Raw genomic sequence first — 12,375 nt, forward strand, 5'->3', positions numbered from 1 at the left:
TTAAGTTAGTTAGTTTACTTTTCACAAACTCCAAAGAGCTGCATAAACGTGAAAGTCCATCGTTATTACCTCCTGGTAAGATGCCCACAGATCACGCTTCCAAAGAATCTCTCCACTGATTCCTTAACTAGCCAAAAAGAGGAACTGAGATACGTTCACTGTTTTGCAACGATCAGAAACAGCCTCTCAAAGTTGCCTCTGAATCTGTCCTTGTTCATTTACGCTGGGATTTTCTCTCCCTCTCTGCACTCAGCCTCTACCTGACAGTGGCTCAGTCCCTCTGGAACCCGCTCTTATTACTCCTGTCATTCTCAGTTCCTGCTTAGGGCTGCAGTTCCCTCCACTTCCAAAATTTCACTCCAGTGGCTAGAGCCTTATAATCCACTGTGGTCCAGGTGCCGTCCTAACTGCTGCCCATCTTCCTGGATTTGTGAGGACCACTGCTCTTGGGGTCCTCTTTGTTGTGTTCCGAGTTCTACCCGTCTTGGTGCCTGGCTGGCTGGACCCCAGTGCTGGATGCTCACCTGGTTTAGGTCTGTTTTCGTACCGTGTTTTTGTACCAGATTCCAGACACCCAGTCCTGCCTGCTGGACTGGACTTTCTCCCTGCACCTGCATTGGACAGGCCCCTCCCACACTTCCCTTTCTGCCCTCAGAAGGGAATCTCCTTATAGATCTTCCTGGTGGACACCCTGGGGGACAATGCTTGGTTTGAGAGGGACAACAGCCTAGATTTTCAGCTGCAGTGTTTATAGCAGAACAAAAATTGTTCATGTTTCTCAGTGCACAAGGCACATTTTTATGTCGTTCATGTTTTGTCATATTTCTCCTCTGCTGGTTAGGGAGTAAGGTCACACAGGGATTTTAAAAGCAAACAAGTAGTCCCTGCCTCCAGTGAGTTTCTGAATGAAGTAATAGGTGTTTATAAATAAATATACAGGAAATCCATTTATAGTAGTGCCCACTAAGATCTGTTCCTCTTTGCCTGAGGTCTCTGTTTTCATCCTCACCATCTCTTTGTGGTCCCAAACGATTGCACTTCAAAGTACTGCCTTCTTGCTAACAAATGTCTGTATTCAGGGCCAAATTCATTCTGAAACTTATGCTTTTGGTGACACTGAGTGAGGTTATAGGGGAGTAGGTGACTGTCAACTCCCTTAGCTCATGGCCGCTGCTGTTACTAACCAAAAGGACCTGAATGGTTATACAGGACTAAAGTGGCTTAGGTCAGTTCTAACACTGGGGAGTAGAAGGTGCATTAGTGGGCAGTGGAGAATTGACTAAAGATTTGAGCTGGGGGCAGTGGACCAGGGAAAGTTAAACTCACATGCGTGTATCCAACAAGTCCCTTGAACTCTTCCTCTGGGCTATGGTGGCATCGCTCTTCTCCCCTGGCCTCCTGCCTACAGCACCCAGCCCCACTTCTCCTTCCCCCTTCATGTTCCAGAAAATCTCCTTCCTTCTACAGAAAACTGGGGAGAAGCTCCAAGTCCAGGCTGGAAGGGCCCTTTCTACCCTTGAAAATTGGACCTTTCAAAGACCATTTCTCCTCCAAGAAATTTTCATGCCAGCAGCTACAAAGACGTTTTCTCCATAGTCTTTGCAATTACCTTGAAAGTGCTGATCAGCGAAAAGTAGGGGTGATGACTCAGAGTTGCTGACAGAGAGTGAGGCATCACGAGTTCTAACCTTGTTGCATTTCCCTGTGGTAATTCCAGGGTGCTGCTGGGATGGATGGACAGCTGTCAGGCTTGGCCTGGTTTCCAGTCTCTGTAGCCTCGTTCTTTCTACAGCCAACATTACCTTCAGCTCACTCCTGCCAGATCTCTAAGGAGGCTACAGCCCAGATCCTAAGGCTCACATCCATGGAGGCCCCTTGTGCGCTCCGGCTCCAGGCCTACTCCAGTTCTGGGTACCAGATCTTTGCCTCATTTCTTGGGTCTTCTCCTGTCTCCCTCATGGAAGGCTGCTCAATCCCCAGTCTCATTATGAATGAGCCCTGCCTTGTACCCAACACCCTTCCTCTGCCTCTTTGGGGGTTGGATTCCTGCCCAGACTCCAGCTCAGCTGGGATCCTGAGACCTGATGGATGACAGGTCTTTCTGAGGAAAACTGATGAGTCCCTAGACTTGGAAGGGGAGCTCCTACTTCCCAATTTGGTCACATACAACCATGAGGTTCTGTTTGGTTAATACCAACAGCCGCCATTAGTTATAAGATTCAAGGGCTGGCTCCTTCTTATGGCCTCAATCTAGGTTACCATTAAAGGAAGTCTCAGACTAAATTCTCCCCCCAAAGAGACAATGATTAGCAAATACGCACAAGTCACACCACCTCCTGTGAGCTTGATAAAGTCCAAACTCTCTGTCCTTTAGGGTGCTCCAACAAGATCACACGTGAAAGGAAGTTTCACTTGGGGCAAATGTGATAATACTCTAGTAGTGGGATTGGCAAACCATCTAGTCAGACTCAGGTTGGCCCACCTTCTCCGGAATCAGCAGCTGGACTGGGGGCAACATTGCTAACAGGGAAGGAGGAAAGATTCACTAGATTCGAATACCCTGTTCATATGTTTGTGGAGTTCTTCCATGCTTCACCACTGAACACCTTTCTCTCCATTCATTATGCTAATTAACAAAACCTCTAGTGCTGATCAGCTATAAAGATAGCTGAAGCACTTGTGAGAGCTCCTCTGCCGTGTGGCCTTCTGATTAAGCCCTAGTTACCACCCTTGGAGTTGCCCAGATTAGCGCAACTGGCCTCCTCTAGGGTACAGATTAAAAAGGAATGAACCGGGCTTCTCTGGTGGTGCAGTGGTTGAGAGTCCGCCTGCTGATGCAGGGGACACGGGTTCGTGTCCTGGTCCGGGAAGATCCCACATGCCGCGGAGCGGCTGGGCCCGTGAGCCATGGCCGCTGAGCCTGCGCATCCGGAGCCTGTGCTCCGCAACGGGAGGGGTCACAGCAGTGAAAGGCCCGCGTACCGCAAAAAAAAAAAAAAAAAGGAATGAACCACATTTAGAGCACGCTGTCAGTGCTGAAGTATCAACTGCAGACGTCCGTCATAGTACTAGGGCACCCCAGCCTCCATGATAATAGTAATAATCAGCATTTCTTTGGCTCACAAGATGTTATTCCATGGTTTTCAGCCCCCTGCAAAGTAAGTCCCCTGAATTATTTCTAGGTACTGCCAGGAGTCTCATGTGGACTCACCAACGGGTTCATTAGCTATAGCTCAGCACAGTCCCCACTTCATCTCTTTCCACTTCCAGCTTCCTCTGCAACAGGCATTTGTTGTTTGGAATGCCTACAACAGCACTCCCCTCGTTGGGGGCAAGTTGCTTCTTCCCCACTCCAGCCATCGTGTGGCTGTGGGAATGAGCATGTGACCTTCCTGGGCCAATCACTACAGCCTCATCCTTTTGGCCAAAGTGACTGGCTAGGAATGGACAAGGGGCTTGCAAAGCCAATCAAGACACTTCCTAGAGATTTTTTTCAATACAGAGTTGGCGAAAACACTTTTTTTTTTTTCTAAGATTTTTTTTTTTTGATGTGGCCATTTTTTTTTAAGTCTTTATTGAATTTTGTTACAATATTGCTTCTGTTTTATGATTTGGTTTTTTGGCTGTGAGTCATGTGGGATCTTAGCTCCCCGACCAGGGATCAAACCCGCACCCCCTGCATTGGAAGGCAATGGACTGCACATGTGAGGCAATGGTCCTCACAAATCCACTGGACTGCCAGGGAAGTTCCGCAAAGACACTCTCTTAAAGCTGCCTGCAGGCATGTCTTTGGCCTTGTGGAGACAGCTGAATTGTGAGGATAAATCCAATATGCAGAGAGAATCAGAGACATACGTTGTTATGGACTGAATGTTTGTGTCCCTCCCATCAAATTCATATGTTAAAGTCCTAATTCCCAAGGTGGTGATATTAGGAGGTGGGGATTGGGAGGTAATTAGGTTTGGATGAGGTCATGAGGGTGAGCCCCCCATGATGGGATTAGTGCACTTATCGGAAAAGGAAGAGGCACCAGAGTTCATACTCTCTCCCCCCACATGTACTCATACAAGGAAGAGACCACGTGAGGATACAGAGAGACAGTGGCTGTCTACAAACCAGGAAGTGGAAACTAAACATGCCAGTGCCTTGATCTTGGACTTCCCGGCCTCCAGAGCTATGAAAAATAAATGCCTGCTATTTAAGCCACCTAGTCTATGGTATTTTGTTACAGCAGCCTGAGCTGATTAAGATGTAGGTGGAGAGGCAGGAAGTCCTGACAATAGTTGAATCTCTAAATCCAGTTGTCCCTGGGTCCAGCTGTATCCAAATGTGCACTCTGTGTGGTTTGGTTATATAGCCCCCAGTGACCTTTTTTGGTGCAAGCTGGTTTAAGTTTCTGATTAACTTATCCACCAGCAATGGTCAGTAGTTGCTTTACAGGACCACTTTTACCTTCCTTGCTGAAGCCCTGTGCTGCTGCTAGAACCTCTGGTGCTTGGTGCTAAGGACCACAATCACCCACTCTGTCCTCCTGATGCTTCCTGGTCGTAACCTGAGGACCATCTAGGCCAGAATGGAGACCCTCACTATTGCTGAGCAGTTGGTTTATGGCCAGTGTGTCTGGCAGACACCCACTCTTGGGGTTAGTAGGATGTTTGCACCTCTGAGCTTCCCCACAACTGGCTCATGCATATTGTAGATCAGTTAAGGCCTGTAAAGTGATTTTGGACTCTTATTTTCAGAAGTTATAATGCCAGGCAAGCTGTCACCCTGGCCATCCCCTTCAAGAACCATTTCTGCCTTCTGGGAAGGACTTCCTCCCCCAAGACCTAAGGCTAATCCTATCCCCTCCATGCTAGTTATGTCCTGGCCCCATTCTCCTTTCCTACATGTCCCAGAACCACTGTGCACTCTGGCTGACTGAACTGTGATCTCCAAGGGAGGCTTCATACACATGGAACCTCAGCGAGGGCCTGTGTGTCTGGTGCTCTGTGCCCATTAAACATCCCAGCCTCATATCTTTTCTATTGTTATATTATACGGCTGACTCACCCTGAGCTTGTGGCCTTAGCGAACAAGACCTTCACGATCTCCATCTGCACTTTCCACACAGAGGAAGCCAGATAGCACTGTGTATTGATGGTTTGTTTCTGTCTCACTAATCAAGAGGCTGAAAGCAACAGTTTCTGATGCATCTTTTCTTCTTTGATTCATTAGGGCCAAGGGACCTGAGGACAGATGATGAAGCATTTAGGGTTTAGTTTTCTCATCTAGAGAATGGAACCACAATTAAAACATTGCTCAGACCTCACCTACAACAGGACTGAATACCCCGGACTTGCAGCAAAGACTTCTGAGTACCTCAGGCCCCTCAAAAGAAGGGGATTTCCTGAGAGGACACCCACCTGTGAGGGCAGGGGTGGGAGCGCTTTTGGGTGTCACAGGGAGTTTGGGGCCTGCCCATGCCCTCGACTTCTCTCCTGGGCTTCATGGTTGCCAAGGGGGAGGGGAGTGGGGGGAGGGAAGGACTGGGAGTTTGGGGTTAGCAGATGCAAACTATTACATATAGGATGGATAAACAACAAGGTCCTACTGTACAGCACAGGGAACTGTATTCAATATCCTGTGATAAACCATAGTGGAAACGAAGATTAATAAAAAAAGAATGTCTGTATGTGTGTAACTGAGTCACTGTGCTGTACAGCAGACACTGGCACAGCATTGTAAATCAACTCTACCTCAAAAAAAAAAAGACTGTAGACTCTCTACTAACGACTTGTGGATATTCCTTAGTTACTGTCCCTCAACTGTTCTAAACTTGACTTCACAATTTCAGACACTATCATCACAGAAAGCAAATGACTTGCCGTTTGTTACATGATCTCACCACAAGGTTTCTGTTTTGTTGTTGTTGTTAATAACGTACTACCCGTAGAACTTCATTTTGGATAAAATGTCCATATCATCCTGGCCACGACATGGAGAGATGATGTTTAATCCAGCAGGCAACAGGATGTCGTTCTATCTGGGTTCCTGGTGGTGCAATATTTGCCCATGTTTAGAGGATACCTCTCAGCTTGATGTGACAATTTTTGCTGTGGTTATGTCTTTCAACACACTTCCTGCTTTTCTCGCAGAACAGAGATGACTTACTCCTCTCTTGCAGACCACAGCCCACATGGTTATAGGTTTCTCTGAGGGCTTGGGCAGGGCACGGGGCAAATCGTTGGCCCTCAGTGTGTGAGACCTTTGGCTTTGGTTTTTCTATGTGAACCCCGAGATTAATCTACGTGGACTTTACTTTCTGTTGGAATGAACAACTGAAAATCTGTTAGAGAAACATGAGGTTTGCAACACCTGACTGCTTCAGATTTCAAGTAGAAGACTTCTTCAGCCCCTCAACAAGCACAGAAAATAGAACCCAGCCATTTTTTGTAGTCAAGACTGCCTGGGTCACATGATCTCAATGGCAATGCTCACAGTTGCTAGAAACTCAGAGACGCATAAGCTATAGGAGTTGAACAGAGCCTGACAACTTCTGAAGCTAGCTCCTCTATGAATCAGAGGTGGAAACCAAAGTCCAGAGAGGTTAAGTGACTTGCCCAAGGTCATACTGCTAGCCTGGCCTTCATGGTTATTGTAGGATCATCCCATAAATAGTCCAGATAAATTGCTCTGCTTAAAATCAAAACTACAATGAGATATCATCTCACACCGGTCAGAATGGCCACCATCAAAAAACCTACAAACAATAAATGCTAGAGCGGGTGTGGAGAAAAGGGAACCCTCTTGCACTGTTGGTGGGAATATAAATTGATACAGCCACTATGGAGAACAGTATGCAGGTGCCTTAAAAACCTAAAAATAGAACTACCATATGACCCAGCAATCCCACTACTGGGCATATACCCTGAGAAAACTGTAATTCAAAAAGAGTCATGTACCAAAATGTTCATTGCAGCTCTATTTACAATAGCTAGGACATGGAAGCAACCTAAGTGTCCATCGACAGATGAATGGATAAAGAAGATGTGGCATATATATACAATGGAATATTACTCAGCCATAAAAAGAAACGAAATTGAGTTATTTGTAGTGAGGTGGATGGACCTAGAGTCTGTCATACAGAGTGAAGTAAGTCAGAAAGAGAAAAACAAGTACCGTATGCTAACACATATATATGGAATCTAAAAAAAAAAAAAATAGTCATGAAGAAACTAGGGGCAAGACGGGAATAAAGATGCAGACCTACTGGAGAATGGACTTGAGGATATGGGGAGGGGGAAGGGTAAGCTGGGACAAAGTGAGAGAGTGGCATGGACATATATACACTACCAAACATAAAATAGATAGCTAGTGGGAAGCAGCCGCATAGCACAGGGAGATCAGCTCGGTGCTTTGTGACCACCTAGAGGGGTGGGATAGGGAGGGTGGAAGGGAGAGAGACGCAAGAGGGAAGAGATATGGGGACATACGTATAATGGATTCACTTTGTTATAAAGCAGAAACTAACACACCATTGTAAAGCAATTATACTCCAATAACGATGTTAAAAAATTAAAAAGAAAACAAAAGCTGAAAACATTTTGAGGAAAAGAAAACGAACAAAAAAAAATTGCTCTGCTTAGGCATCCCCATTTCCTACAACTTATAACCACCATGTGATAAAAATAATGTATTAACCATTTCTCTTTTCTTTATGAATTTTTCCATTACAGAAATAACAAAAACCACATTACTGTATAATTGGAAAACAGAGGAAGAAAAATCACCCACACAATCTTTTTGACCTGAGATATCTATTACTATAAAATCTTTCAATATTTTTAAAATTTTGCTTTTTAATTAGTAAAATATAGGTACCTGGAAATAAAAGTTCAAACAGTATAGAAAACCATATAAAGTAAGTCTTCTTCATACATATGATGAACAGGCACATAAAAAGATGCTCAACATCGCTAATTATTACAGAAATGCAAATCAAAACTACAGTGAGGTACCACCTCACACCAGTCAGAATGGCCATCATTAACAAGTCTGCAAATAACAAATGCTGGAGAGGGGGTAGAAAAAAGGGAACACTCCTACACTGTTGGTGGGAATGTAAATTGGTGCAGCCACTATGGAAAACAGTATGGGGGTTCCTCAAAAAACTAAAAATAGGGGCTTCCCTGGTGGCACAGTGGTTGAGAGTCCGCCTGCTAATGCGGGGGACGCGGGTTCGTGCCCCGGTCCGGGAGGATCCCGCATGCCGCAGAGCATCTGGGCCCGTGAGCCATGGCCGATGGGCCTGCGCATCCGGAGCCTGTGCTCCACGACGGGAGAGGCCACAGCAGTGAGGCCCGCGTATCGCAAAACAAACAAACAAACAAACAAACTAAACTAGAGTTTCTGGATGATTCTGCAATCCCACCTCTGGGCATACATCCGGACAAAACTATAACTTGAAAAGATACATGCACTCCAATGTTCACAGCAGCACTATTTACAATAGTCAATACATGAAAACAAGCTAAATGTCCATCGATAGATAAGTGGATAAAGATGTGGTATATATACACAATGGAATACTACTCAGCCATAAAAAAGAATGAAATAACGCCATTTGCAGCAACATGGATGGACCCAGAGATTATCAAACTAAGTGAAGTCAGAATGAGAAAGACAAATACCACATGATATATATCACTTATACATGGAATCTAAAATATGACACAAATGAACTTACCTACAAAACAGAAACAGACTCAGACATAGAAAACAGACCTGTGGTTGCCAAGAGGGGAGGGGAAGAGTTGGATTGGCAGTTTGGGACTAGCAGATGCAAACTACTATTATATACAGAATGGATAAACAACAAGGTCCTACTGTATAGCACAGGAAACTATATTTGATATCCTGTAGTAAAACATAATGGAAAAGAATTTTAAAAATATGAAGGCAAAAAGTAAGTCTTCTTTCTCACTCCTTTCCTAGTTTTTCTTCTAATAGGTATCTTCTTTTGATTCTTTCTATTTCTTACGGTATTTGTCTTGATTGACATTGCTAAATAAACTACCACATCTATGTCTTCATTTATCAGCTTGAAGCACTATTTATAGACTTTTTGTTTTGACTGGTAACTTATTCACTTATTGACCCCCTTCTCCCACCTCCAAATCATTTACAGTTGTGTATTTTTATTTCTTCTGATGGTCAACCTTATGATTTTACATCACGTTCAATCTCTATTTATTGACCCATTAACTGTAGCTAGTGACTCTTGATTCTCCACTGTGTAAGACAGGAAAGTAACACTCCTTTACTTCCCTCTTCTCCCTCTTCTATTCCCTACCCTCTCTCAGATATATCACCTCTTTAACATTGTCAAGGTTTATAGCACAAGAATTCTGTTTAGTAAAGTTGTCCTCCATGTTTTGTCAGTAAGTTAATTTTGATAACTGAAAGCCAACGAACCAACAGTATTTAAAGTACGAAGATAATGTAAATATTATTCCCAACAGAAGCAGGTATTATGTTGAGATCTGCAGAGGGGAATGTTCCAAGGTCAAGTGGGTCTTCTTTTCTTGGACCTCATCAACTACACAAGATCATGATACTTTTCGGTTGGTTTTATATGTGGGCCATGAGATTATCTATTTATTTATCTTTCTATCTCTCTATATATATTTATATATATTTTTTCACAACTTACTGTTCCTGGAATTTTTAGTTGATTGACAATAGGAAACATATGCCTTCTTTATAATACAGATACCTTCCAGCTTTTTAATTATATCATTTATTAAGTGCTCCAAAATGTACTGACTTTTGGCTAGGCCAAGTGCACATCTGTACTGGAGTTTCTTTTAATTGCATTTCTAGGCTGGTTTAATGGTTTTTAGTTCTCATATCTTTCTCTTTCTTGGGTAGTATATCATCAAGTAATGTTATTTCCAGAAGATGTATGGGAGTCTGAGTTCCTGCATGCCTGAACGAGTCCTTATTTCTCCTCCACACTGGATCAATAATTTGGTAAAATATCAAATTCTAGGTACAAAATTATTTCTTTAATCTTTGAAGGTAATTGCTCCATTGTCTTCAAGCATTGGTGTTGCAGATGAGAAGAATGATGTTAATCTTCTTATTCTTTTGTTGGTTATGTGCTTCTTCTGTCTAAGTGCATTTAGCATCTTTTCTTATGATCAGTACTCTGAAATGCCATGAGATTATTTCTACGGATTATTCTTTATTCATTGTGCTGGGTACTTGGGCTCTTTCAAATTAAAACCTTCGTCTTTCTTCCACACTGGGAGATTTTCTTCAATTATTTCTTTATTTCCTCCTCTCCCTTTTCACTCTTCTTTCCTAAAACTCCTGTTACATAAATATTGGCCCATCTGAATTGACCTTTTATGCATTTTTTTCCTCAAATTATCCACTTACCATTTTACTCTCTATTCTGCAAGATCCTCTAGACTTTTTAGTGTAGTCTTTCTACTATTTGAATTTTGGTTTTTATTCCATGTATTATATTTATCTTAATTATTAAAAAGTAAATACAGTTCACAAGGGATTTAACACAAACTCTTTCTTAGTTTCCAACTGCTCCTTTTCAGAAGATTGTTGTTGTTTTATGGATGTATACTCTTGATTTTCCACGATGATAAGTCAAGTTTAGGGTTTTCATTTTGTTCTCCTTACTTAGCTCCACCTCCTCCAGGCTCATCTGTTCTAATTAAATATCTTTTAATTTAGTTAATTAACTATCTTTTAATTAATTTGGTCCTTCCCTTTTACTGTTGGGTGTGAATGGGGACTTTTGACTGCCCATCCCTATTTATATACACCAAGCTGGGTGTTTACTTGAGGTAACTGGGAAGCATTTCCTTTTCTCTGAATAAGAAGGCTGATTGTGAGTGCTCTGGGTGTGGAAGGGGGTCTTGGCGGGGGTGGGGTGGGGTGGTGGTGGTGGTGGTGGTTCACATTCAGCTGGGAGAGTGGGGAGAAGGCAAACAGGCTCCACCCCTCCCCACCCTACTCGGGGATGGCAGCCCCATGCTGTGAGCCTTAGCCCCTTCCTGTCAGCTTTCATTTATTTATTAAGAAAAAATGATCTATCCAGCTTCACCTTTGTAGTATAAGCTACCACTTCTTACCCACAGTGTTGGTGGTCAATGGGGTGGGGAGGGTAGTTCCCAAAGCAGTTTAGGTAGAGACTTTCCATCAATCACCTCCTTTTACGCCCACCCTGGTCTGTGTACTTGCCAACTTCGGGAGGCTCTGACGAGAAAGACCCATGCTGCCCTGATCACTAACTTCCGCTTCTACAGCTGCCCCCAAAGTGCTCTAAGCATTGGCCTCCAAAATTCAGATTTTACAAACAGTATTCCATCCACTTGCTATCTTTACAAAATTCATCATCATTTTGGTCTGCTGTCCTCTTTCCTATACACAGTACTTTTTTGAATTTATTCATCCCTGTAAGTCTTTATTGCTATTTCCAGAAGTTTTCAATAAAGAGAGTTGATAAATGTGGCTGGTTGTCATCTTGAACTTAAGTTAACTATTATTTGAAAATAAAATTTTCTTTTAAATGAAGTTTACTTTCTTGGTTATAAAGTTATATTCATTGTAGATAATTTGGTAAATAATTAAATAGTTCAAATATCCACAACCTTCCTAAGCTTTTGGGTAAAATTATATTCTAATGATATGATATAATATAATATAAAATATTGCATTTTACCAGCTCCTTAACCTCTACTTTTGTAACAACATGAACGGTCTCTCTCTTTATCAAATTCTGCTCCAGTTATTTCTTGGTGCTTATAAGGGAAGGCTAAGAGAGAAGCATATCTCTGGAAAACATAAATAGGACACAATGTGCTTTAATGATGTATTATTTATAATATTGAAAATCTGGGAAATATCCAGCAATAAGGAAATAAGTAAATCATGGTACAGTCAACAAATACTATATAGTTCTCAAAAGTGAGGTATGTGTGCCATTTTTAATGATGTGGATAATTTTTATGGTAGACTACTCAGTGAGGACATAAAATTGTATGTATTACATGATTTTGATGATGCAAAACATATCTGTTCATATTAATCAGTGTTATCAGTGAGGGAAGAGATTGTAAGCAATGCTGTTTTCTTCTTTACACCCATGAGTTTGTTTTTGATCTTTGATATGCTGGTAGAAAGAATTTCTACTCTGGAAACTGTCCTTCCCCATCCACTTCTTTAGAATTGGGGATCTAAGCAACATACTTTCCAGAATCTGTCCACTCAGCTTCCAGTCCTCCTGCTCCCCACCTGGTTCCCATTAACACTGTTTTTTGGGGAAGGGACTCAATGATGTCAAGACTTTTCTAGTTCTGCTTTTGACAG

The sequence above is a fragment of the Delphinapterus leucas genome, chromosome 10, assembly GCF_059928025.1.
Source record: "Delphinapterus leucas isolate spDelLeu-1000000601 "Yukka" chromosome 10, BTC_Dleu_Yukka2, whole genome shotgun sequence".
NCBI lineage: Eukaryota > Metazoa > Chordata > Mammalia > Artiodactyla > Monodontidae > Delphinapterus > Delphinapterus leucas.